The sequence below is a fragment of the Lepidochelys kempii genome, chromosome 7 (assembly GCF_965140265.1).
Source record: "Lepidochelys kempii isolate rLepKem1 chromosome 7, rLepKem1.hap2, whole genome shotgun sequence".
In the NCBI taxonomy this organism is placed as follows: Eukaryota; Metazoa; Chordata; order Testudines; family Cheloniidae; genus Lepidochelys; species Lepidochelys kempii.
In genome coordinates this window covers 50,973,412-51,001,307 of record NC_133262.1, presented here as the reverse complement: position 1 = coordinate 51,001,307, position 27,896 = coordinate 50,973,412, and the positions used below count along the sequence as shown (strand labels likewise).

The 27,896-nt window shown below is 49.5% G+C and overlaps 1 long non-coding RNA gene across 3 annotated transcripts in view; it reads left to right on the top strand.

Moving 5' to 3' along the window:
• Positions 1-24,626, top strand: part of LOC140914570 (uncharacterized) — a 29,942-nt gene extending 5,316 nt beyond the window's left edge. Inside the window, exons 1-5 of one of the 3 annotated variants that reach the window (XR_012159900.1) lie at positions 17,374-18,831; positions 19,429-19,526; positions 20,886-21,271; positions 21,597-21,636; positions 22,909-24,626. This is a non-coding gene — a long non-coding RNA (uncharacterized lncRNA). Of the gene's footprint in view, positions 1-17,373; positions 18,832-19,428; positions 19,527-20,885; positions 21,272-21,596; positions 21,637-22,908 lie in introns of those variants that run through there. The other 2 variants (XR_012159899.1, XR_012159898.1) reach the window with 2 other exon arrangements.
• Positions 24,627-27,896: the final 3,270 nt, after the last annotated feature.

The window sequence follows — 27,896 nt, the reverse complement described above, 5'->3', positions numbered from 1 at the left end:
CTAAGGTTGGACTTTAATTGGGTGAGCATTACCTGTGTCAATGGAGTAGTATGCCCGTTCAGTCAGTCCTGGGGTGGCTGAGAAAGTTGGCGCGTAGCTAGTGCACAGCTCCTTGATCTGCTGTGGCTACAAGGGTCATGGAGAGGTTCACCTCTTCCACACCACCAGCACTTTTCCCTTCATAGTAGACACCTTCAGGCCACTCAGCGTCCTCTCCTCCCTGGGCTGTAAACTGACCAACCTTTAATTCTCTGGAATAAAAGGGCTTTAGAGAATTAATATGGTACACCTTAGGCTTTCGATTGGAGATGGGGAATGCTATGAGATAATTAACAGCTCCCAGGTGCTCCTGGACCGTGAATGGCCCTTCCCACGATGCTTCCATTTTATGGACCTGGGGCGCCTTTAAGACCATGACCTGGTCCCCTATTTTGAAGGAACGCTCTCTGGCATGTTTATCATACCAGGCTTTTTGCTCTTTTTGAGCATCCTGTAAGTTTTCTTTAGCAAGGGCTAAAGAGGTTCGGAGGGTGTTTTGTAGGTTGGTTACAAAGTCCAGAATGTTAGTTCCTGGAGAATGTGTAGATCCCTCCCATTGCTGCTTCACCAACTGTAATGGGCCCTTAACCTCACGGCCATATACAAGTTCAAATGGGGAAAACCCTAAACTGGGATGTGGTACAGCTCTGTAGGCAAAGAGCAACTGCTGCAACACTAGATCCCAATCATTGGAGTGCTCATTTACGTATGAATTTACGTATCATGGCCCCCAAAGTTCCATTAAACTTCTCCACCATGCTATTTGTTTGATGGTGGTAAGGAGTGGCAACCAAGTGATTTACCCCATGAGCTTCCCAAAGGTTTTCCATAGTGCCTGCCAGGAAATTAGTCCCCGCATCTGTGAGGATGTCGGAGGGCCAACCTACTCTGGCAAAAATGTCTGCTAGTGCCTGGCACACACTTTTAGCCCTGGTGTTGCTTAGAGCTACTGCTGCCAGCCATCGGGTGGCAAAATCCATGAAAGTCAGTATGTACTGCTTTCCTCTGGGTGTCTTTTTTGGAAAAGGACCCAGAATATCCACAGCTACTCGCTGAAATGGAACTTCAATGATGGGGAGTGGCTGGAGAGGGACTTTGACCTGGTCTTGGGGTTTTCCCACTCTTTGGCATACTTCACAAGACCAGACATAGGTAGAAACATCCTTGCCCATTCCCTCCCAGTGGAATGACCCCCCGAAACGGTCTTTGGTCCTGTTCACCCCAGCATGGCCACTAGGGTGATTGTGGGCTAAGCTCAAGAGCTTGGCCCAGTATTTAGTTGGAACTACCAACTGTCTCTGAGGATGCCAGTCTTCCTGGTGTCCACCAGAAAGAGTTTCCTTGTATAAAAGTCCTCTTTCTACAACAAACCTGGATCGATTAGAAGAGCTGAGAGGCGGTGGGTTGCTCCGTGCCGCCGTCCAAGCTCTCTGGAGGCTTTCATCTCCTTCCTGTTCAGTCTGGAACTGTTCCCTTTAGGCTGGAGACATCAGTTCCTCATTGGATTGTGGACCTATGCTTGGTCCCTCTGGAAGCGATGTAGGGGATGGGGCTGCTTCCATTGACTGTGAACGGCTCTCCGCTGGGACACTATGTGGGGGTTCAGGCTCCGGCTGAGCCTCTTGTGTAGGATTATGGGCTGCTGCCGGTTCAGGTTCGGTGGGGCCCTCTGGTGTTGGGGTTGCAAGTACTGGATTCAGTGCTGGCAATGGGTCTGGTGTTGGTTGTTCCACTAGTTCCGGTTCTGGGACTGGCTCCGTCTGGGTCTCTGGGACTGGATCCACTACTGCTGTCGCAGACATTGGCCTGGGTCCGGGTCCATCACCTCTGACCGGGTCCTGATAGAAGTTTCCGGAACAGAGCTAGGCCTCACGGCTTGTTTAGCCTGGCTACGGGTGACCATTCCCTCCCTCTTGGCCCACTTCACATGATTGGCCAAGTCTTCCCCCAACAGCATGGGGATGGGATAATCATCATAGACTGCAAAAGTCCACATTCCTGACAGCCCTGGTACTGGACAGGCAACTTGGCTGTAGGCAAATCGAAAGAGTTGGACTTGAAGGGTTGAATCGTCACTGGGATCTCTGGGTTGATTAAATGGGGTCCACTAACGAAGCATGGATAGGTGACACTTGTGCTCCGGTGTCCCTCCACGCAGTGACCTTCTTCCCGCCCACACTCACAGTTTCCTTCTGTTCCAAGGGTATCTGGGAGGTATCTGGGCCTGCGGACCTCTGGTGTGATTCCGGTGCAATGAACCGTAATCTGTTGGGGTTCTTGGGGCAGTTGGCCTTTACATGCCCCAGCTCGTTACATTTAAAACATTGTCCAGCTGACGGGTCACTGGAGTGAGGTGGGTTGCTGGAGAACGGGGTGGTGGGACGATAAGGGGTCTGGAGGGTTCTTTGGGAGGTAGGTAGGGCTTTGGGCGGCCCCCGGTAATAGGGTGTGGTCTGGGGTTGTCCCTTCTGGTCTCCGCTCCAACTGCGACCAGTTTTCTTCTTCTCTGCCACCTCCACCTATCTGGCTCCAATCTCCACTGCCTCGATTACAGTTTTGGGCTTCCCTTCTAGGATGTATCTTTCTATTTCCTCAGGAACACCCTCTAAGAATTGTTCCATTTGCATTAGGAAGGGCAAATTTACTGGAGATTCAACACTTGCTCCTGATATCCAGGCATCCCAATATTTCACAATGTGGTAGGCATGTCGGGTAAATGACACATCTGGTTTCCACCTTAGGGCTCTGAACCTCCGATGAGACTGCTTGGGTGTTATCCCCATTCTGATTCTCGCCTTGGATTTAAACAGTTCATACTTGTTCATGTGTTCTTTAGGCATTTCAGCTGCCACCTCAGCTAAGGGTCCACTGAGCTGCGGCCTCAGCTCTACCATGTATTGGTCAGTAGAGATGTTGTACCCAAGGCAGGCCCTTTTGAAGTTTTCTAAGAAGGCCTCCGTAACATCGCCTGCCTTGTAGGTGGGGAACTTTCTGGGATGGGAAGTGGTACCTGGAGAAGGATTGCTAGGGTTTGTTGGTATATTCTGCTGAGCCTTTACCTTCTCCATCTCCAGTTCATGCTTCCTCTCTTTTTCCTTCTCCTCCTCCACATGCTTCCTTGCCTCCATTTCCCTCCTGTGGGCAGTTTTCTGTACCTCCTTCTCCAGCCGCATGAGTTCTATCTGTCTTTCATGTTCCTTTTGTTTTTCCTCAGCCTGAAATCTGGCTAATTCCATCTTTTGTTGTGCTGTGGATTCTGTCATCCTAACCTCTCTGTTTTTAACTAACTTTACACCCGAGGTTTAGAAATAAACAAATAAAACTTGGCTGTAAAATTTTGCTGTAGCTGGAATAGGATTCCTATTCTCTGATAGTGATTGTCAGCCTATAGAAAAAGACAATTCCCTTTGTCTGTGCTCTGGCCCCAAATCAAAGCAAAAAACCTCCAACTACTTGGAAACCTGCTTACCAGTAGCCCAAAGGAAAAAAATTCTTTTTCAAACCTGTGCTCCTTGTAAAAAAAAAAATAAAATCAAAATCCTAAAAAAACCCTCTGCCACTTTTGTCTCCAGGCAAATGGGTAGAACACCCCCCCTATTTACTTTTAGGGGAAAAAAAATCTTCTGGTTTGTGAAGACTGTGAATTTCCCTGCAGGAGGTTAAGTACCCTGCCTCCAGGCAAAGAAAACCTGCAATTCACAAAGATAATCCCCTTTTGTCTCTGCTCTGGCCCCAAAGCAGAGAAAAAACTAGCTGCTTTCAGTTGGACCTCCTTTCGAGCAGCGCCAAAGGGAAAAAAAATTCTTTTTTAAAATCTGTATTTCTGGTTCAAAAAATCTCAAATTGATCTCAAAATGATTTCAGGTTAATCCCACCACTCTGCCACCATGTCAAGGTTCCTTCCCCCACTCTGAACTCTAGGGTACAGATGTGGGGACCTGCATGAAAACCTCCTAAACTTACTTTCAGCAGCTTAGGTTAAAACTTCCCCAAGGTACAAATTAATTTTATCCTTTGAGCCTGGATTTCCACTGCCACCACCAAACTTTAACTGGGTTTACTGGGAAACGTAGTTTGGACACGTCTTTTCCCCAAAATCCTCCCAACCCTTGCACCCCTATTCCTGGGGAAGGTTTGGTAAAAATCCTCACCAATTTGCATAGGTTACCACAGACCCAAACCCTTGGATCTGAGAACAATGAAAAAGCATTCAGTTTTCTTACAAGAAGACTTTTAATAGAAGTAAAGGAATCACCTCTGTAAAATCAGGATGGTAGATACCTTACAGGGTAATTAGATTCAAAACGTAGAGAATCCCTCTAGGCAAAACCTTAAGTTACAAAAAAGGTATACAGACAGGAATAGTCATTCTATTCAGCACAGTTCTTTTCTCAGCCATTTAAGGAAATCATAATCTAACTCATACCTAGCTAGATTACTTACTAAAAGTTCTAAGACTCCATTCCTGTTCTATCCCCGGCAAAAGCAGCATACCGACAGACACAGACCCTTTGTTTCTCTCCCTCCTTCCAGCTTTTGAAAGTATTTTGTCTCCTCATTGGTCATTTTGGTCAGGTGCCAGCGAGGTTACCTTTAGCTTCTTAACCCTCTACAGGTGAGAGGATTTTTCCTCTGGCCAGGAGGGATTTTAAAGGGGTTTACCCTTCCCTTAATATTTATGACAGGGCTGGTTGGGAGGTACGGTTGGGGGGCATTGGGGCTGGCTGGGGAGCGCTTGGTCTCCCCCTTGCACAGTTTTGACCCAACAAGGGAGCAGAGTCTGAGCCTTGCTCATCAGGGTACCAGGCCATTATATTTGAAAACTCATGGCCATTGGGGGAGGTCCCGGATGACAGGAAAAAGGCTAATGTAGTGCCCATCTTTAAAACAGGGAAGAAGGAGTGTTGCCGGCACCCAGTGCCAGAGGTGAGCAACAGCGGGGGGGGGGGGGAGGGAGGGGGTTCGCTACCCGGTGTGCTTCACCCAATAATCACAACGGGGTGGAGAAGCAGAAAAGTTTATTTGAAGCTTCAAAGAAGGTACAGGGAGATTAGAATCTCAAATCCTGTACACAGAGCAGGAAGTTACACAGGCTTTTATACATCCTTTCTTCAGCATACTTATCCAGTAGCAAGCTGCCCTAAGTATCCATATAGCCAGCCAATCCAGTTACCAGCTAGTTTCCTTGTTCTCTGTATCATTTGTTAAACTATACATAAAGCTGCTTTATTCAGCATTGTTCTTCCATATCTGCCCTGTTTGGCCTTGTTTAGTTTCAGGCAGTCTGACTCTGCAACATATTGTTGCAGATCCTCAGCATAACTGCTGTGAGTGCCTCCAGGCGGGGGGGCCAAGGACACTTGGGCCTTGTGCGCATAACTGCTGCGAGTGCCTCCAGGTGGGGAGAAGGGGGGGCAAGGACACTTGGCCTAGTGTGAGGGGGCTTCATCAACACTCGTGGTCTTCCATCCCCTCGAGTTACCTAGTGGCCATGCCCAGCGTTCCCAACAACTCCCTCCTTTGAGAACACTCAACAGCCTTGGCTCTGAGTTTTCTCACTTGGGCTACTTATTTCTTTATAATAGGACTTTGCATAAGCACTATGTGATAGCCCTGAAGAGAATGACTTATTAACTTTTGCAAAAGGGCCCTGACACATGATACTGCACAGCATAATACCATTAATACAAGCAATACAGTTAAGAGAAGTTTCAGTAACAGGCTAAATAAACCACCAAGCCAAAACGATAAACCCCAGCCTGAAAACAAGGTTTGCAACCAATCGCTCTCTGGGGCAGTATAGGCAACCTGTGCTCCGGCTCGGGCATGGGCCTCAGCCAGTAACACCTTTTCATAGATCTCATAACTGCTATCATTTACATATACACATCATTGGGGCCCGATGAGGGCACAAACCCCTCCTTGGGATGCCAAGATATAGTCCAAAGCCAGCCTGTTTTGGAGGGAAAACGTCCTGAGCTGCTGTACCTCTTTATTTAATGTTTTTACTGCTGACCCTAAATCACTAACCGAGTCCTATAACTCTAAGGCAACTTTCTCAAGTACCATTTGCAGCCTTACAGTATAGCGGCCTATGCATGCCATGGCTGGCCTGGTAAACAGTGGCTCTATTCCCAGTACAGAGCACCCTACAAGCTTCTCGGTTGTGAGGGAATTCTTCATATTGCCCTCCAGTGCCGCAGTCAGTCACCGCAGGGTCTTTTCTCGTGACTCAACAGAGGTGTCTCGGGCATTTCTAATCTTTCCTTTGGGCAGTGTGGCAGTTATTGACAGATGAGGAACTCCATGAGCTATATAACAGCTACCTGTCCAGTTGGCTGGCAGCACCTTGTAAGCCTTTTGGCCACATACAAAATAGTGACCCTGTAGGGCCCAGTAAGGACTATTTCTTAAGGGGATTCCTGGGATATTTAAGGCTGCTTTGGCTGTTTTTCCAAACAGTTCATATGCCCCTAAGGGGGCATCCCATCCTCCTGATTAGGTACAAGTGGGGGCGTTTCTAATTGTGCCCTTTAAATTACACTTGCCATAGGGACCACTACAAACCCACCATTGGCTTGCTACATTGGAGATATTAACTGGACGGCAAGGTATATTTCCAAACCCTTTTTTTGTGGTAAGATTATTTGTAAGAGTTTCCCTAAAAGGGGAGGAACCATTACACCCACACTGCTGGCCTCCCCTTTTGGTCTTTATTCAATACCCATCAGCCCACTGTGTAATAACACAGGAGCTTTTTCCCACAGGACGCCCATAGTGATCAGATTGGTTTTGGGTAAAACATAATACTCCCTCAGTGAGTACTGCAATTGAATACTCCTGGTTCTGATAGGTGGCTTGTTGTAAAGAAGTCTTGTTCCAGAACGGCGAGTCCGTTCTTTCCTGCTCTTTGGTGGCAGCTAATTCTGCTAGGGTCAGGGGCAGCATGTCAAGGGGCATTCCCGTTTTGGGGGACAGTGGAGTTGGAGCACACACCCAGCAATCAGTCTGGTATGTTAAAGTAGCAACATGGTGCGCAAGCAAAACAAAGGAGTTATGCTCCCGATATGCACAGTTTGGAAATAACAATACAGAGAATAACAATGTTACCCAATTAATTATCACCAGAGTCTTCCCAACCCAGGGTCTCCAGTACCTGGGTGGCCCATTTTAGCATTAAGGTGCCCGCTATTTGTGTCTTTTAAACAGTAGCTTTAGCCCGAGATCGTCACTAGATGAGGAGTCAGCAGGTTGGATGGTCCACTGTCCTGCTGACGAGGGGGCGGGTACTGCCTTCAGACGAGAGTGATGGATCCAGTTCTTGTGTCCTCGATCTTTGCCACTGTATGGTAGATCAGCAGGACAGTATAGGGTCCTTTCCACTTTTCCTGGAGAGGCTCATCTTTCCAGGTACGAACAAGCACAGAGTCGCCGGGCTGTAAGGAGTGAACGGGAGAGTCCAAGGGGAGAGGCTGGGAATCCTTGGTATACCTGTGAAGAAACAAGAGAACAGCAGACGGGGAACACATATACTGTGACAAAAAACCATTACCCAACTCCCATTCCCCTGACAGAACCGGGGTTCCATTCATAGGCCATGCCCTTCTAAACATAATTTCTAAGGGACTAAGCCCTAATCTACCCTTTGGAAGAACGCGGATATGGAGTAGGACGAGGGGCAAAGCATCAGGCCATCACAGTGAGGCTTCTTGGCACACTTTTGAGAGATGCCGTTTAAGGGTCTGATTGGTACGCTCCACTACCCCACTGGCTTGCGGTCTCCAGGGCGTATGGAGTTTCCAGGGGATCTGTAAGGCATTTGAGATGCTTTGGATGATTTTTGACGTGAAGTGTGTCCCGTTGTCAGATTCCATCCACAGGGGGAGTCCAAAGCGAGGAATGATCTCCTTAATAAACTTGAGGGCCACTGTTCTTGCAGTGCAATTACGGCATGGGAAGGCTTCTGGCCATCCGCTGAACCGATCCACTATGACAAGGAGATATTTGAACCCTTGGGTCCAGGGAAACTCAGTAAAGTCTATTTGCCACACTCGTCCGGGACCCGGAGTGGGTTCTAGGGCAGCTGGTGGCACAGGATGTCCCGGTCGGGGGTTATTCTTTTGGCAGACTAAGCAGTCTGCTTGTACCTGGGCAGCCAGGGGTCGGAGTCCAGAAGTGATAAAGTATTTTCCCATTAGTGGATAAGTGCTTCCCTGTCAGCATGAGTGGTTTGATGTAGTTTCTGCAACACCGGTTGGATCAGGCCCTTTGGTAAGAGGACCTTCCCTTCCGGGGAATGGAGCCATCCCTCTTTTTCCCGGAGACCGAGTTTGTCAGTTAGCTGTCTCTCCTCCCCAGAGTACTGAGGGGTTGGAAGCTCCCCTACTGATGGGATAAGGGCATGCATATGGGCGTTCTCAGTCTGAGGGGATGGCAGGGTGGCAGCATGCTTAGCCTCTCTATCTGCCCGGGCGTTACCTCTGGCCACATTTTGATCTTCCCTTTGATGGGCTTTACAGTGTACCACCGCCACTTCCGAGGGAAGTTGTACGGCATCTAGGAGCCGGAGGATTTGGGGCCCGTACTTGACTGGGGAGCCTTGGGCTGTCAGCATTCCCCTTTGCTTCTATAGGCCAGCATGAGCACGTAGCACACCAAAAGCATACTTTGAATCAGTAAAAATGTTGACCCGCTTTCCTTTTGACAGTTCAAGTACATGGGTCAGGGCTCTTAGTTCAGCCAGCTGGGCAGAGGTCCCAGCAGGCAAAACTTCAGCTTCTACAGTGTCATGGAGGGTCACAACAACATAACCTGCCCTCCTTTGCCCATCTATTACAGTACTGCTACCATCAGTATACCATTCATAATCTGCATTTGGGAGGGGTACATCATTTAAATCCGGACGGCTGGAGTACTGGACATCTATGATCTCTAAACAGTCATGTTTCTGTTCCTGGCAAGAGGGTGGCTGGGTTAAGGGAGGGGCAAGGCTGTAAGGTGACTTCAGAGTTTTCTAACAGCTTAGCCTGATACCGAGCAATCCGAGCCTGGGTGAGCCAAAGCCCTCCCTTTGCAGCCAATAAGGCTCAGACCATATGGGGAGTATAGATTTGCATAACCCCTCCCAATGTTAGCTTCTCAGCTTCCTTAAGCACTAGGGCAGTAGCTGCGACCGCCCGTAAACATGCCGGCCAACCCTTTGCAACCTGATCCAGTTGCTTAGAAAAATAAGCCACGGGATGTCTCCATGCTCCTAACAGCTGTGTCAGCACTCCCAGGGCCACCCCCTTTTGTTCATGTACATACAACTGAAACGTCTTAGAGAGATCATAGAATCAGAATCATAGAATATCAGGGTTGGAAGGGACCTCAGGAGGTCATCTAGTCCAACCCCCTGCTCAAAGCAGGACCAACCCCCAATTAAATCATCCCAGCCAGGGCTTTGTCAAGCCTGACCTTAAAAACTTCTAAGGAAGGAGATTCTACCACCTCCCTAGGTAATGCATTCCAGTGATTCACCACCCTCCTAGTGAAAAAGTTTTTCCTAATATCCAATCTAAACCTTCCCCACTGCAACTTGAGACCATTACTCCTTGTTCTGTCCTCTTCTACCACTGAGAAGGAGAGAAAGCAAGTGAGACTGATGGTAACAGCGGTACAGGTCGGCACTAAGGGAAATGGCCGGGGAGGAAGGGGCAGTGGACACGAACGTCCGGGCTTGCAGGAGAGACGACTGGGTCTCAACCAGTGTGCCTTGTGTCAACAAGAGGGACACTGGAAAAATGAGTGCCCAAAGAGGAAAGAAAAGGGGGGTGCCTCTATGATGGTGATGGCGGAGCAGGAATAGGGGTGTCAGGGGAGATGGACCACCCTACCCCCAGAATCCCAAGTAAAGATGCGAGTGGGAAGCTCAGAAATAGATTTTTTAGTGGACTCTGGAGCAGCACGAACTGCCGTAAATCGACCCCTTCAGTTGCCAGTAGCAGATTCCCTTACTGTGGTGGGAGCCACAGGCAGAGACACCAAGTGCCCAGTGTATGCCCCAGTGGAATGTGCTTTGGGAAATAGGACTATATCCCACAAGCTGGTATACCTCCCTGAGTCTCCAACACCTCTGTTAGGACGGGATCTGCTTTGTCGCCTCGGTGCCACCCTGCATTTTACTGAGGATGAAATAACCCTTACCTTACCCCCTGAGAATGCATGGATCATGACCCTTTCAGTTGAGCCCTCAGCTGTGCAAGCCCCAGAATGGAGCCCATGGGAAGACCAGGTGTACCCCCTCGTGTGGGCATCAGGGATCCCAGGAAGGGCCACCCACCAGACGCCCATTACTATTCAGCTCATACCAGGGAAAGGCCCAGTGCAAGTAAAACAGTATCCAATCAAGAGGGAAGCCAGAGAAGGTTTACAGGAAACTATAGATCGATTCCTAACGTATGGTATTCTCCGGGAATGTCAGTCAGCCTGGAACACTCCCATTCTACCCGTACAGAAGCCTGATGGCACGTATCAGCTGGTACAGGACCTAAGGGCAGTCAATGAACAGGTTAAGACTCTGCACCCTCTTGTCCCTAACCCGTATACCTTATTGGCTTCTATAGGGGGACAACATACCCATTTTTCAGTCCTCGATCTGAAAGATGCTTTCTTTACCATCCCAGTTGCCACCCCATCACAGGAGATCTTCTCCTTCAAGTGGGAGGACCGAAATAGGGTTAAAAAGCAACTTTGCTGGACAGTGTTGGCCCAGGGATTTAAAAACTCCCCCACCCTCTTTGGCCAGGCTCTGGCCAGGGACCTAGACGAGTGGAATAATGAGAAGGCACTCCTTTTGCAGTATGTAGATGATTTGTTAATTGCCACTGTGGGCCAAATCCCCTGCCTTAATGCCACCGTGAGCCTCCTGAATTTTATTGGACTCCGGGGATATCGGGTAGCACGGAGTAAGGCTCAAATGGCCCTCCTAGCAGTATGGTACCTTGGGTTTCACATACGGCAAGGGGAGCGTCAGCTTTCAAGCAAAAGAAAGGAAGCTATCTGTCAAGTTCCTACCCCAAGTAATCGTAAGCGGCTCAGGGCATTTCTGGGTATGGCAGGCTTTTGCAGGATATGGATCCCAGAGTTTGGACTATGGGCTAAACCCCTGTACGACTGTGTAAAAGGAGCAGATCATGACCCCTTCTATTGGACCCCAGAGGCTGACAGGGCATTTAAAATCTTGAAAAGGAAGTTGATGGAAGCCCCGGCTCTGGGACTGCTGGATCTGCACAGCTACAGACTAGGGACCGAATGGCTAGGCAGCAGTTCTGCGGAAAAGGACCTAGGGGTGACAGTGGACGAGAAGCTGGATATGAGTCAACAGTGTGCCCTTGTTGCCAAGAAGGCCAATGGCATTTTGGGATGTATAAGTAGGGGCATAGCGAGCAGATCGAGGGACGTGATCGTTCCCCTCTATTCGACATTGGTGAGGCCTCATCTGGAGTACTGTGTCCAGTTTTGGGCCCCACACTTCAAGAAGGATGTGGATAAATTGGAGAGAGTCCAGCGAAGGGCAACAAAAATGATTAGGGGTCTGGAACACATGACTTATGAGGAGAGGCTGAGGGAACTGGGATTGTTTAGTCTGCGGAAGAGAAGAATGAGGGGGGATTTGATAGCTGCTTTCAACTACCTGAAAGGGGGTTCCAAAGAGGATGGCTCTAAACTGTTCTCAATGGTAGCAGATGACAGAACGAGGAGTAATGGTCTCAAGTTGCAGTGGGGGAGGTTTAGATTGGGTATTAGGAAAAACTTTTTCACTAAGAGGGTGGTGAAACACTGGAATGCGTTACCTAGGGAGGTGGTAGAATCTCCTTCCTTAGAGGTTTTTAAGGTCAGGCTTGACAAAGCCCTGGCTGGGATGATTTAACTGGGAATTGGTCCTGCTTCGAGCTTCTGGACCTTCTGGGGTCCCTTCCAACCCTGATATTCTATGATTCTATGATTCCTGCTGCTGCTGTTAGGCCCTGGGCTCTCTCTGCTGCTACTGCTGCTCCAGCTGCTCCCCTGGGTAGGCCAGACACCACTCCCTCCTTCTCTGCTACCTGGTTGCTGGCCGGCTGCTGGAACCCCCCACCCTTGGGTGCTGCTACCGCTCCAACTACAGCCCCTGGGGGGAGCCCTGCTGGTGCGCTCCCCAGAGGGGGGGAGTGAGGGACCCCAGCCCCAGCCTTTGCTGTGTGGACACTACCACCACCACCTGAGAGGGGTCCTTTCTGCTTACCCGGACCACTACCTTGAGTTCCTGGAGCTGCTGCTGTAGAGTCTGCTGCCTGGAGCTGCTGAAGCCCCGAGGAGGAGAAGAAGAGGACCATCTAGCAGTGGGGGAACACCTAGAAACTTTGCAAACCACCGTGGAGGGGGCCTTTGGAACGGAGTAACTTTCAAACTGCTCTTGTGGTGGGGGTCTTGACTGTGTTTGTAGGGACACAGGGGGTGTGGCGTCGAGCTGCCCCCTGATCCATCCGTGTCCCCCTCAACCCCCACCACTATTACCACTGCTGCCCCCTCCACCACCCCCACTGGCTGTTTACCATCTGCCTCAGCTCCTGCCTCTGGACTCAGCTGCTTGCTTGGCTTGCCACACCCTGATTCCACCATTTGGGCCAGAAGCAGCAGCCAGCCCAAACTGACTTTGTGCAAGCACACGTGGGTGCACGTGCCCCCGCCCCGGACTGTCCATCTCACAGCTTTGCCTTTTGCTACCTACCCCATTTGCCCCTTGCAGCCTTTTACCCCCCCTTTTGCCCCAGCCCCATTACTAGCTTCAGTTTGTTTGTCTGCCCCACCCGTTTCCCTCTGCAGCCTTTGTTTGTTTGCCCCGCCCCAGCCTTTGAAACTAGCCCCTTGGTTTCCCTGACCTAACTCCAGCCCGCTTAGCCCCTTGCTTGTGCACCCATGCTCCCGCCCATGCGCTTGTGCCACTCCCCTTTTTTAGCTTAAACCCTGTTCACTGCACTCCCAATGCTGTTGTATCCCCCCCTCCCCTAGTGCAGTTAGAGGAATTCCACCCAGTGTTGGTTATTGCCCCAACCCCTGATTGCCCCCCCCGTCCAACCCACCCCTTTGGCACCCTCCTCCCCTGCCTGCAGCCTAGCGGGGAGGAGTGGTCGACCTGCTTCCCCTTTTCCCTCCTCCTTCTGATGTCTCCCCTTCCCTCCCTGCTCATGAGGGCGGGGGACAAGACGGGTGGGGCCCCTCCAGAAAACCCCACTGCCCCTCCCCCACCTGCCGCCCTGTTGCTCCCCCAAGCCTCTACCTCCGCTGCCGCAGCCGAACCACCTGCTACTGCCCCTGCTGGGGCACCGGCAGTGGTGGACACCAGGATGACCTCCGTTGCTGCCACGTCCCTCACCCCCTCCGACTCTGGGGAAGCCCCCACAGCCGGCAGGAAGGGCCAGGGTAAAAAGAAGGGTAAGGACCCTGCAAAAAAGACCAAGCCCTCCATGGCAGGGGCTGCCCCCACTGCCGTGGCCCCACCACCAGCCGCGGCGTCCCTCCCCGCTGTTCCCTCCACCAGCTCTGCGGGTGTCCCGCCCCCAGGGCGTATGCCCAGGTGGCGGCGGCCCCCCTGCCTGCCGCTATGTCATCTCTCCCGCCCACCACCTCTGCTACCATCTATAGCGGCCGGGGCCCCTTCCCGACCTTGACCAGGAAGCATGGCATCCGTTGCCTCCTGGTGCCCGCCTCGCCTCATGTGGAGACCTACGTGCGAGTGTTGGCGAGGGTGGTGGGGCCCATGGCCATTGTGGCGGCCTCCAAAATGTACGGAAAGATTGTCTTCTTTTTAGCATCGGAGGCCGCCGCCCAGGAGGCGGTGGAGAAGGGCGTGGCGGTGGGGGGCGTGTTTGTCCCCCTAGAGCCTCTAGAGGACCTGGGCATCCGCCTGGTCCTGACCTCTGTCCCTCCCTTTCTTCCCAATGCCGCCCTGTTACCCGCCCTCTCCACCCTGGGGAAACCCATCTCTGTTGTCAGCCCTCTCCCATTGGGCTGCAAAGACCTCGTCCTCCGTCACGTCCTCTCGTTTCGCCAGCAAGTGCAGCTTCAACTGCCACCACCTGCACGTGACGGAGAGGCGCTCAAGGGGTCATTCTTGGTCCCCTACCAGGGGGCCCATTACCAGGTGCAGTACTCTACGGAGGAGGCCCGGTGCTACCTCTGCCGGGTGATGGGGCACGTCCGGAGGGACTGACCTTGGCCCGGCAAGGAGGGGCATCTGGGACCCCCGAGCCCCAGCAGGGTGCTGACCCTGTCATCGCTGGCGCACCTTGCTGCCCGGCCCCCGAAGCCACCCCTCCTCCTTCCCAGCCCACCACTGCTCCCGCTTGGGCCCAAGGGGCACCTCCCCCACTATGCCCAGATGAGTGGGAGAGCCCCACTTCCGCTGCTTGCAATCTGGCGGGGCCTGTGGAGGAGGGTGCGGCAGGGACACTGCCGGGCATGGGAGAGGGCCCGCCCCAGAAGGAATCTTCCCTCTCTTGTGCTGCCTCATCGTTACCCCCCCGAGTCCCTGAGCCATCGCCTCTGCCCCCTGATCCGACCCCTGCTAGCCAGCCCCCAGATGATGCCATGGAGGGCTGGGCCCTAGTACAGGGGAAGCGGGGTAAGTGGAAGGCTCGAGCTCCGCTCCTCCCATCCGATGCAGAGGTCCCCTGGAAGACCAGGAAGGGGGGCACTGATGCCGAGCCTTCCGCTTTGCCCATGGGTGTGTTCCATCCACCGGTGCCAGCTGGGGAAGATGTGGCACCACTGGAAGGTAGTATCTCCCCTCCACGGCAGTCCCTCCCCACCGAGGCCCCTGAGGGAGCTGCTCCTGCCCTGGTACCATCTGAAGCCTCTGTGAGCCCCAAGGCAACCGTCGGGTCGGGTGCCAGTGGGGAGAACCCCGGGGTGGCGGAAAGCGATCTCCCCTCCATATACGAGGAGATCGAGGCCTTAGGTCTGACCCCGGTCACCCAGGGGGAGGATGACCCTTTGCCAGCGGGCCTCGATCTGGGCGACCTCACTCCAGCCCCCCTTTCCCTATGCTCCCTCTCCGTAACCGTTGCTTCCGCTCCCACCTCCGAGGAGCCCCTGGACTCCTCCATCAACCCGGCCGCAGAAGGCAACCCGCTGACGGCCGCCGAGCCTGTTGAGGTGACGGCCAGTGCCATGCAGCCGGGACCCGAGCCACGAGGGGCACCCCTCATTGGTGTGGCACAATTGACCTCCTTCCCGGGTGGGGGCCCTAAAGAAGATAGTCCACCTCCTGATGCCGTGGCTGCCAAACCCACCATGGAGCCTGCGCCCGGCATCGCTGAGAGCCCCCTCCCCACCCCTTCAACTCTTGAGCCTGATCGGGAAGTGCCACCATCCAGCTGCTTGGCTTCTGAAGCCCAGAATCTCACCTCTTCCCCTGCCCCTGTCCCTGTCCCTGATCCCGGTCCTGCCCTTGATGCTGACCCTGTCCCTATCCCATCCACCTCCCGCGATGTTATTGCCGCCCCTGGGGCTGTCTTCTTCCCTTTTCCAGCAGATGAGCCCCAGGGAGCGGCCTTTGTGTTTGCCTGTCCCGACCCACTAGGGGCTGCTATCTTCCCTCCGCCGCTCCCTATTGCCCCAGGGTTTGAGGTGGGCCGCGTGGCTGTACCCTGCCTGCCCGTCTTGGTGGGCCACGGGGCTGTACCAAGGGCCCCGTCAGGGGATGACCAGGAGACAGTAACCCCACCCACTGATGAGCTGCGAGAGAAGTTGCGGGAGTTTTTAGAAGATGTCCGTGGCTCCCGCAACAAGGTACAGCTTGCTCTCCAGTGATGGGGGGATTTTCATCAGATCCTCCGGGCCTCAAGGGCCTTTATGGGGGAGGGTAAAAGGACTGGAAAGCAGGCCGCCACAGCCTACCAGTGGGTCTGCGGTTTCCGTGACTCGTTGCTCACCTACAGGGTAGGTCACAGTTTGCGGCGTGGCCCAATGGGGGCCACGTGCGTCCCTGCCAGCGAGGATCCCCCCCAGCCCTCCTCATGGCACCACTGATTTTCGCAACATTGAACATCAGGGGCTGTAGGATGGGTCTCCGCAGGCCCCAGGTGCTCGACTTCCTTTGGGAGGGGGGGTACCGTATGGTCTTCCTGCAGGAGACCCAAACGGATCCGGCCTCCAAAGACAGCTGGCGGCTGGATTGGGGGGACAGGGTCTACTTTAGCCATCTCACAGTTTGTACGTCTGGATTGGCGACGCAGTTCTCCCCTGACCTACGGCCCGAGGAGCTGGGGGTCGCCGAGTCTGTGCCAGGCCGCGTGCTGCAGCTCTGGGTCTGTATGGAGGGGCTCGTGGTCAACCTCGTTAACATCTATGCCCCGACATCGGGCCCGGAGCGGCTGCGATTCTATCAGCAGGCATCTGCCTTCCTCAGCATCTTGGATCCTCACGAATGCCTGGTCCTGGGCGGGGACTTCAACACCACCCTCGAGGAGCGGGACCGCTCGGGGACCGAGTAGTGCTTGGCCGCCGCGGACATCCTCCGGGAGATAGTGGAACATCACTGTCCTCCAGCATACGTACCTCTCCCCTCATTTTAGTGTCATCTGCGAACTTGCTGAGGGTACAATCCATCCCAGCATCCAGATCATTAATAAAGATGTTGAACAAAACTGGCCCCAGGACTGACCCCTGGGGCACTCCACATGATACCGGCTGCCAGCTAGACATTGAGCCATTGATAGTGAGCCCAACAATCTAGCCAGCTTTCTATCCACTTTATAGTCCATTAATCCAATCCATACTTCTTTAACTTGATGGCAAGAATACTGTGGGAGACAGTATCAAAAGCTTTGCTAAAGTCAAGATATATCACATCTGCTGCTTTCTCCATATCCACAGAGCCAGTTATCTCATCATCGAAGGCAAACAGGTTGGTCAGGCACGACTTGGCCTTGGTGAATCCATGTTGACTGTTCCTTATCACCTTCCTCTTCTCCAAGTGCTTCAAAATGGATTCCTTGATTTTGCCAGTGATTGAACTGAGGCTGACTGGTCTGTAGTTCCCTGGGTTCTCTTTCTTCCCTTTTTAAAATATGGGCACTATATTTGCCTTTTCCAATTGTCCGGGACCTCCCCTGAATGCCACAAGTTTTCAAAGATAATGGCCAATGGCTCTGCAATTACATCAGCCAACTCCCTCAGCACTCTTGGATGCATTAGATCTGGACCCATGGACTTGTGCATGTTCAGCTTTTCTAAATAGTCCTTAACCTGTTCTTTCACCACGGAGGGCTGCTCACCTCCTTCCCATACTGCGTTGCCCAGTGCAGCTGTCTGGGAGCTGACCTTGTCTGTGAAGGTTGGTAACATTGGCACTCCCCCTCACATGGACCACCTGCATGTCATAACCCTGGAGGAGCAGGCTCCACCTCAGGATCTTGTTATTAGTCCCTTTCATTTGGTGTAGCCATGTCAGGGGCGAATGGTCAGTGTACACAGTGACGCGCCACCCAAATAGATATGGCTGCAGCTTTTTAAGGGCCCACACCAGAGACAGGCATTTCTTCTCTATGGCCACATAGTGCTGCTCCCAGGGCAGCAGCTTCTTGCTCAGGTACACAATGGGGTGTCTCTCCCCCTTTGTATCAGTTTGCGTCAGCACCGCGCCCAGCCATATGTCTGAGGCATCGGTGAACACCAGGAAGGGTTTGTTAAAATTCGGGTTTACCAGCACCAGGCTTTGGATGAGTGCCCCCTTCAGCGCACAGAGAGCCCTCTGGCACTGCTCAGTCCATACCACCCTCTCTGGCTTTCCCTTCCTACAAAGCTCCATCAGGTGAGCTTCCAGGGAGCTAAAGAGTGGCACAAACCTCCGGTAGTGCCCTGCCATCCCAATGAAAGCCTGGACCTGCTTTTAGTCTGTGGAGTGGGCCAACCCTTGATTGCCTCCCCTTTGGCCAGCACTGGCTTTAGGTGGACACCCACCAACTTGTGGCCCAGATATGACACCTCTGCTATCCCCACCTTGCACTTTCCAGCTTTTATAGTCAGTCCTTCATCCTGGAGGTGACTGAGCACCCTCTTCACCTGGGACACATGTTCCTCCCAGGTCTGGCTAAACACACAGATATCATCAATATACGTTAGAGCAAAGTCCTCCATCCCCCTTAGTAACTGATCCACCAGGTGCTGGAAGATTGACCCCCTTGAGGCCAAAAGGCAGGACCAGGAACTTGAAGAGCCCTGTTGGGGTGGTGAAGGCAGACTTCACCCTGGCCTCTGGGTCCAAAGGCACCTGCCAGTAGCCTTTGGTGAGATCCATAATAGTGAGGTAGCGGGCGCCACCCAACTTGTCTAAGGTCATCGGTCCTAGGCATGGGGTAGGCATCAAACAGGGTGATGGTATTGAGTTTCTGTGATGAAGTGAGGGATTTTCTTGTTTTTTCCTTGTTTTTCCAATGGTTTGCATGCAGAGGGGATGGGACTCAGTTTCCCTGGGTGTTACTGGTTTAACAAGGTGATGGGAGAGGGGGTTTGTTGTTACAGAGGACTGGCAATGGAACTTGGGACCCCAGCCAACGGCCTGGAGAATGGATACCCAGTGACTGGTGACCCGGAGGTCCAGTTCAGGAGTCACAGACGGTTCTGGCCAACGGGAGGACAACGGGCTGTAAAGAAAGGACCCCGGTTACCTTTGACCAGGTGGTTCCAGCCAGAAGGTGCCAGAGGACAGAAGAGAGGAGAGGAGGCCCAGGCGACCCTGTTTGCCTGGATAGAAGATAATAGACACAGGTGAGGCTTGGGGACGGTGATATTAGATGCCCAGCTGGGAAGCAGGGGGGCTCAAGACTGGAGAGAGAGAGAGCAAGCAGAGTCCACCTGAATGCAGGGGAGACTTAGATGTGCTGTGCTGAGGGAAGCCAGGCCTGAGGGCCCTGAGAGTTTCCTATGCTGAGTTCAGATGTTCAATAAACCCTCCTGTTTTACACTGGCTGCGAGTCACTCCTGTCTAGAGAACAGGGTTGCATTATTCCCTCTGAAAGTGGAGGCCCCGGGGGTCCAGAGTGAGTGGACTCCTTGAGGGGGCCCACGGTGAGAAACAGGTGTGCTAAGGCTCAGAGAGGTGTGGTTCGAGGAGGCAGAGGGGCTTAACCGCCGAGAGAGAGTGGACCCCCGAGAAGGGCTGTCTCACTGAAGGGGGTTCCCCCCAGGGATCGCACGGGCACTAGCTGTGAGTGGGCACTACCTGTGAGTCCGTGACAGCTTCTGATACTTCACACAGAACCGGATCAACCCCTTCTTGGGAACCAATACCACGGGAGAGGCCCATGGGTTGGAGGATGGCCAGATCACCCCTAAAACCAGCATGTTTCCAACCTCTCTCTCCAGGTCCTGGGCTGCTTTCCCAGTGACCCTGAATGGGGAACACCTGATTGGAGGGTTGGCTACCATCTCTACCCAGTGAACAGCCAGGTTTGTGAGCCCAGGTAGGTTGGAAAACTGCTGCTGATACAAATGCAGCACTTCTCTGATCTCTGTCTGCTGGGCAGGGGTAAGATGGTCTGAGAGGCGAATTGATTTCAGTGAGGGGTCAGCCCCAGCCTTGGGGAGGAGACCCACCAGAGGATCGTCTCTCTTCTCCTCCCACTGCCCACACACAGCCAACACCAACTTCTCCCTGTCCCAGTATGACTTCATCATGTTGACATGGTACACCTGGTGGCTGTGTGCCAGGTTGGGCAGTTCCACTACATAGTTCACCTCATTTATCTGTCTGATGACCTGGAAGGGGCTGTCCCAGGCAGCTTGCAGCTTGTTCTTCCTCACAGGGATGAGGAGCATCACCTGATCCCTGGTAGCATAGGAGAGGGCATGCTCTGAGCGCTTGTACCAGACCTTCTGCTTCCTTTGTGCCCTGGCTATGTTTCCCCTGGCCAAGCCCATGAGCTCAGCAAGCTTTTCCTAGAAGGTCAGTACATACTCCACCACCAATTCTCCATCGGAAGAGGCCTTCCCCTCCCACTCATTCCTCAGGGGTCCCCTCACTCTCCTTCCGTACAGCAACTTGAATGGAGAAAACCCTGTGGATTCCTGGGGCACTTCCCTGTATGCAAATAGCAGGTGGGGTAAATACTTGTCCCAGTCGCATGCTGGTCCATAAATGTTTGCAGCATCATCTTTAGGGTCCCATTGAACCTCTCCACCAGCCCATTGGACTGAGGGTGATACACGGAGGCTCAGGTGTGTTGGACCCTACACTTCTCCCACATTAATACACACTTTAAAAGCATATAAAGTGTATGATAAAATACATGTATCTATAAAAGTATAGATTTGAAAAGTATGAACATAGACTAGCTTCCTTATTCAGCTGTTGTTTTTTATGACAATGTCAGTGCATTCATTTTGGTGTTGTTGGCCAACCTAATAATTTCAAATTATGGTTTGTAAGCAAAGTCTAAATGAGCTCTCCCTGGCAGCTAGTGATGAGCTGGGGGCTGGGGGGGAAAGGCTTCAGGACCAGTTGTAGTTACATTCACATCTGATCTACATAGGTATCCAGCAAACAGAGCTGTGTTACCCAAGTGATAGATTTTGGCTGGGGTTGGGTTACAAATCACTTGAATGTAGGGGGCGGGGGTAATGAAATGTTATTCTTATTGTATGAGTAAAGGGCAGTAGAACTGTACATAGCCTGTACCGATTGAAGGCATCAAGAGAGAGGGTGGGGACAGGCATTCTGTTTGATGGTCTGCCTGAGTCACAAGTACTATTTGACCTGCCCCTCTCCACTGTTTAAAGACAGAGCTGATTAGGCTCCATAGATAGTCTTTTGTTTTGTTAAGTGACCACTGCAGCTGAAATCACTGATAATCAGGTCTAAGTGCTTAGTCCTGCTGTGGGACAGTGTTTCTGTGGAAGAGACAGCCCCGCCTGCACTAGCAGTGAGGTTCCCGCACTGAGAGCTCAGCTGAAATCACTGAGACCCGGTGGAACCTCAAGAGACCAACTTGCAGAGGTCACAGAGGCAGGTGGCAGCAGAAGGTGACGGTGCAGGGCCATTGGCAACAGAGCGATGGAGTGAACGGTGGCACAATGAACAACAGTGGACAGAGCGAACAGTGAGCAGCTGGAGGAATGAGCAAGATGCCTTCTTGCCCCCCACTTGGGAGGTGAACTCATGTGAAAGCACCTCGGAACTCTGAGTCGCCACTGACCAAGGACAACACCAGTGAGTGGGGTGCGGTGGAGGGAAAAGTGAGGGGCACATTAAATAAACATTTGTTTGTTGGACTATATTTTAGTCATTTTGCTCCAGAATGCTAGATTTGTGACTGGGAATGGAAACTTATATAAATGTTTCCTAGTAGGACAAGATTTTTAAAATGCATTATTTACCAAGGTTGTTATCTCACATTGTTGCTATCTTGAGAGATCAGTATGTTGGGGAGTTTCTGTACTAAACATTTTTATTATTATAATTAATTTTTACATAAGAATAGCCATATTGGGTCAGACCAATGGTCCATATAGCCCAGTATCCTGTCTTCCAACAGTGGTCAAGACCAGGTGCTTCAGAGGCAATGAACGGAACAGGTAATCATCAAGTGATCCATCCCCTGTTGCCCATTCCCAGCTTCTGGCAAACAGGCTAGGGACACTCAGAGCATGGTGTTGCATCCCTCCCCATCCTGGCTAATAGCCACTGATGGACCTATTCTTCAGGAATTTATCTAGTTCTTTTTTTAATCCTGTTATAGTTTAGGTCTTTACAGCATCCCCTGGCAAAGAATTCCACGGGTTGACTTTATGTTGTGTGAAGTACTTCCTTTTGTTTTTTTTAAAACCTGCTGCCTATTAATTTCATGGGGGTGACTGCTAGTCCTTGTGTTATGTGAAGGATTAGATAACATTTCCTTATTCACTTTCTTCACACCAATCAAGATTTATAGACCTCTATCATATCCCCCCTTAGTTGTCTCTTTTCTAAAATGAAAATTCCCAGTCATTTTAATTTCTCCTCCTGTTTCATACCCCTAATCATTTTAGTTGCCCATCTCTGTACCTTTTCCAATTCCAATATATCTTTTTTTGGGATGTGGTGATCAGATCTGCACACAGTATTCAAGGTGTACACGTACCATGGATTTAGAGGCAATATGATATTTTCTGTCTTATTATCTATCCCTTTCTTAATGATTCCCAACATTCTGTTTGCTTTGTTGACTGCCGCTGCACATTGAGTGGATGTTTTCAGAGAACCATCCACAATGACTCCAACATCTCTTTCTTGAGTGTTAACAGCTAATTTAGACCCCGTCATTTTGTATGTATAGTTGAGATTATGTTTTCCAATGTGCATTACTTTGCATTTATCAACATTGAATTTCATCTACCATTTTGTTGCCCAGTCACCCAGTTTTGTGAGATCCCTTTGTAACTCTTCGCAGTCTGCTTTGGACTTAACTATGTTGAATAGTTTTGTATCATCTGCAAATTTTGCCACCTCACTGTTTACCCATTTTTCCAGATCATGTATGAATATGTTGAACAGTAATGGTCCCAGTACTGACCACTCAGGGATACCACTATTTATGTCTCTCCATTCTGAAAACTGATAATTTATTCCTCCCCTTTGTTTCCCATCTTTTAACCAGTTACTGATCCATGAGACGACTTCCCTCTTATCCCATAATGGCTTACTTTTCAAAAGTCAATTTAAATTAAATACATTTTTTTTAAATTTATATTTTTTTAGAAATCTAGACCTGTTATATGTTTTGGTGTATTTTGCATTATCCTTATGTTAAAATTTGCATTATAGTAACAAAACATTTAATTTATTCATATCTCTTTTATATGTTGCAGGTGAAAATGAAAAGACAAAAAACAATACAACAATTTTTCCACTCAAAGGTCTCAAAAACTAACCAAGGTGAAGAACACATCAAGAACCAAGAATATATCAACATGTCATCTGAAGGTTCAAGTGGCGTATCTACATCCAACCAGCCTGAAGCACAAATACAGCTACCTATTGAAGAAACAGTGTCTCCAAAACCTAAAGGCAGTTCCCAATGTTTGTCAGTCAAAGTGTTCCCATTTATTGAAATTACAAAAGATGGCTACTGGTGCACCTCTTGCAAAAAACTTACGAAGAAGGAAAGCTTCCCAATGCTACAACTGGTAAAAGTGGAGGAGCTTGGTTTGTCAGACCAATCAGCAAAGCCAATGCTGACAAATTATGTGAAAGAACAGCAAAACACCAGGCCTCTGGGCTGCATCAACATGCAGAAAGCCTTATAAGCCCACTTTCAAAGCCAATTTTAGAAGTACTTAATGAGGCTGTTAAGAATGCTGGAGACACAACACAGTTCATGCCAACAAACACGGCTGTGGCATCATACTTTCTATTTAAGCAAGAGATACCACACACTACAAACTGGAGGCCAATGTTAAGTGCATTGTCACTTGTTCATCCTGTAGTTGAACACTGGTTCTGAACAAGACCAGCAAATGCTCACTATCTTTCTGCGAGAAACTCAACTGACTGGCTAGAGATGTGCGGTGCAACAGGGAAAGACTCAACAGTTGAAAAAGTGAAGAACTGTTTCACCACATTCAAAAAATTTGCCTACATGGCTGATGAATGCACTGATGCAAATGGACATCAAGTATTAAGTCATTGTGTACGTTATCTTGATGTCAGTGGTAGACCAGTAGATGAATTTCTAGATGTACAAGTTATAGAAGACACATCGGCTGAATCTGTGACAACCCACATCTTAGAAGAGTTAAATGCTTGTCAATTGGACCCCAAACAGATGGCTGCTTGTGCATTTGATGGAGCTGCAAACTTCCCAGGAAGACATGGTGGAGTACAAGCTTTGCTCAGAGAAAAGTGTAACCCTAATCTCTCCTATACACACTGCAGAGGCCATCTACTCCAACTAGTGCTAGTATGAGCTGCAGACTCTTCAAAAGACATTTAAAAAGCTATACATTTAATGTCTGCATTATATTCTTTTTTCAGCAAGAGTCCAAAAAGATTGAATATCTTGGAAAATATAGAAGATACACCGGGACTGAAGTTCATATTAGTCCAACCTGGGAAAACCCTCTGGCTTTCTCATTAGTGATCCTTGGCTGTTGTCTTAAAATTACTCCAGCCGTTATTGTTGGCTTTGGAAAGTATCTACCAAGATGGGATGGATCTAAGTAGTGAGGCTGGTGGATTACTTTTGCTACTACATTCAGAGAAGACTATTGCCATTCTCTCTCTCGTAAGTCTATTGTTGAAACCACTTGGGTCATTAAACAATGCCATCCAGGCATCTGCTACAACAGTAGTAGATCTTTGTCCAGCAATAGAAGCTACCTTTGGATCAATCAGAGAGCTATCTATTGAAAAGGTACTGGAAGAAGCAAAGACTTCAGTCCAGAAGTTGACTAATGAAGGCATTTATATTGAATCCTTAAGTGAAGAGGACAAGAAGTGTCTGTTAAGACAACTGAAAAAGTACACAGACTTGATTCTTAAAAAGCTACAACAGTGACTTCTAGATTCTAAAAAGAAAATAAGTACTTGTGGCACCTTAGAGACTAACCAATTTATCTGAGCATAAGCTTTTATGAGCTGTAGCTCAGGAAAGCTTATACTCAAATAAATTGGTTAGTCTCTAAGGTGCCACAAGTACTCCTTTTCTTTTTGCGAATACAGACTAACACGGCTGTTACTCTGAAACCTTCTAGATTCTACTCAACCTCTACGTAGCTTTTACAGTTGCCTGTCCTATAAAACACCAACAGTTGAGTGGAGTGAGGCACTACCAGCAATGGGGCTGCCATGTGCTCAGGACAGAATAGAGAATTTGAACACAGAGTGCAATATCATATGATGAATGAATGAAGATGTGACTTTAACTTCTTTTTTATCATCACTAGTGGCTCGACCCGATATTTGTGCTATGTTTCCTGGGATGAAAGAAGTAGGAATTCATCTCTTGCTACTCCCAGTCACAACAGCTACAGTTAGAATCATAGAATCATAGAATATCAGGGTTGGAAGGGACCCCAGAAGGTCATCTAGTCCAACCCCCTGCTCGAAGCAGGACCAATTCCCAGTTAAATCATCCCAGCCAGGGCTTTGTCAAGCCTGACCTTAAAAACCTCTAAGGAAGGAGATTCTACCACCTCCCTAGGTAACGCATTCCAGTGTTTCACCACCCTCTTAGTGAAAAAGTTTTTCCTAATATCCAATCTAAACCTCCCCCACTGCAACTTGAGACCATTACTCCTCGTTCTGTCATCTGCTACCATTGAGAACAGTTTAGAGCCATCCTCTTTGGAACCCCCTTTCAGGTAGTTGAAAGCAGCTATCAAATCCCCCCTCATTCTTCTCTTCTGCAGGCTAAACAATCCCAGCTCCCTCAGCCTCTCCTCATAACTCATGTGTTCCAGACCCCTAATCATTTTTGTTGCCCTTCGCTGGACTCTCTCCAGTTGAGCATTCTTTTTCATCATTGAATAGAATTTTGTGTTCTGAAAGAAGTCGCCTTCAGCCTGATCATGTGAATGACCTAATGAGCATATCAATTGAAGAAATGGAACTACCGGACACATGAGAAGCCACCAAAGATGAATGCATTTAATTCAAGAAGTTCATTAACAGAGTTGTGCAAAATTAGAACAAGAAACCAAGAAGGATGTAGAGGTAGTGCTTCATAGAAGGCTTGAGTAGCCAACTTTAATTTGTGTGATGATTTTAAAACATGAGTTAAATCTAATAAAATGGTTATGAAACATTTTTCAGTTTTTACTATGGTGCCATACAGCCCACCTTCACCCTCACAGTCTCACCCCTCATCAGCCCGGACACCCTCCTGTAAATTCGAACACTCCCCATAATTTCAATACCTGGGGAAACCGTCAGATCTCCTGTAGGGGGGAGTCCATCCAGCTGACTTGTTGGGGGCAAAGAGTGGTGTGTCCGAGGGGATCTTACCAATCCAAAGCACTCCATTAAATAATGTTATTCCTGCCACCCTTGTAAAAAATAACACTGTCTCTTCAAGGCTGAGGGGAGAACTCTGCTCTTGGGAAACTCCACAAGGGGGTGGGGAAATTTCAGAGGGAGGGCCCGAGGACAGGCATGGTTGCAGTACACCCTTTCCTGGCCAAAGCCTCAAACACATACCTGAATTAAAAGCCTTCTCCAAAGAGGCAGAAGAATCTGCATCAGAGTGCCTATCAGGGTACCCAAAGAAATGGAAAAATGCAATAAACACTAAACAAGCTAAATTATATAAACAAAGCCTGTCCACCGTAGATTTGCTGTTAATCTTGTGTCTTTTGCTACTTCATCTATGGGTCAAGACAAAGGAGTTAATACTAGTGGTAAACCCTTTAAAGATGTGGAACATACCTGATACATGAAAAAAACTTTTGTACATGCTAGGAATGGTAACAAGACAGTCCCCGAAGCCTGTTACTTTTCAGCTTATACCTGTAAATGGGCTGGAAGCTTAGCACAGCAGCAAAGGCATAACAGGCCCATGCTGCTTTGTGGAAGGGGAAACTGAGGCATGCCACCTCATGGTGTTGGTGGCTAAATGCCAAGACACCTATACTTTAAAAGATATTGCTGTCTGCATTCTGTTAGCAGTACTCCACCCCAACCTGTTTTCAAGCACCCAGGGGCTAGGAACCCCGAAACTTGCTAAAACATGTATAAATAACATCACGTGGTTTAAAGGTACTAAAAAGAAAAGTAACCAGGGGATTTTACATGTACTGCCTCCACAGTGGACAGTGTCCAAGTTTCTGGCAGTAAGTTTAGGAGAAGGAGGTTACGTTTCACTCCATAATGCTTTATGGAAATATGCTTATGAATGTAAATATGACATAAGAGGAATATGTTTTATGCTACATATGCCATGTAATATATCGCTGCAAAGGTCATGATCTACTGAATATATTCATCCTATTCGTATGCATGTATCATTTTTGTATTCAAAGTTATGAATATTGGCTGTGTACTTTTTTGATTTTAAGTAGCCTTAGTAAGTCTGACTTTGGTCAGCTTCTTTAGAAAGGAATTTGCAAGTTAAGTGCCCAATCAAGAAACACTTAACAGATGATAGATCTCGGAAGACTTAAATGTATATGAGAAGTCTACCTGAGGACTTTCAAGGTAGCATGTAAACAATGGCTGCCAATTGTAAGGAACTGAGTCATGCATGGACATGTGACTTGTCCATATAACTCCAAAACTCCATCTTGAGCTGGGATTCTACACAGGGGGAGGGAGGGGAGTCCACCCACAAGAGGAAGTCTATTTAAGCCCCTGGCAAACCCCTCCATTTTGTCTTCAGCTGGCTCAAGAGGTAGCCTCTCCACCCCCAAAGGACACCTGAAAGAAACTGGAACAAAGGACAGTAACCACTGGGGTATGAGTGAATGCTGGACCTAGAGTAGAAGGAGGATAGTCTGTAAAAGAGGCTTACTGGAACATCTCTGAGGGTGAGATTTCATCTGTAATCACTTTTTTACTGTATTAGGTTTTGTTTGGTAATTTACATTGTTCTGTCTGTTATTACTTGGAACGACCTAAATGCTACTTTTTGTATTTAATAAAGTCACTTTTTACTTATTATTTAACCCAGAGTATATATTAATACCAGGGCGGCAAACAGCTGTGCATATCTCTCTATCAGTGTTACAAAGGGTGAACAATTTATGATTTTACCCTGTATAAGCTTTATACAGGGTAGAACTGATTTATTTGGGGTTTGGACCCCATAGGGAGTGGGCATCTGAGTGTTGGAGACAGGAACTCTTCTTAAGCTGTTTTCAGT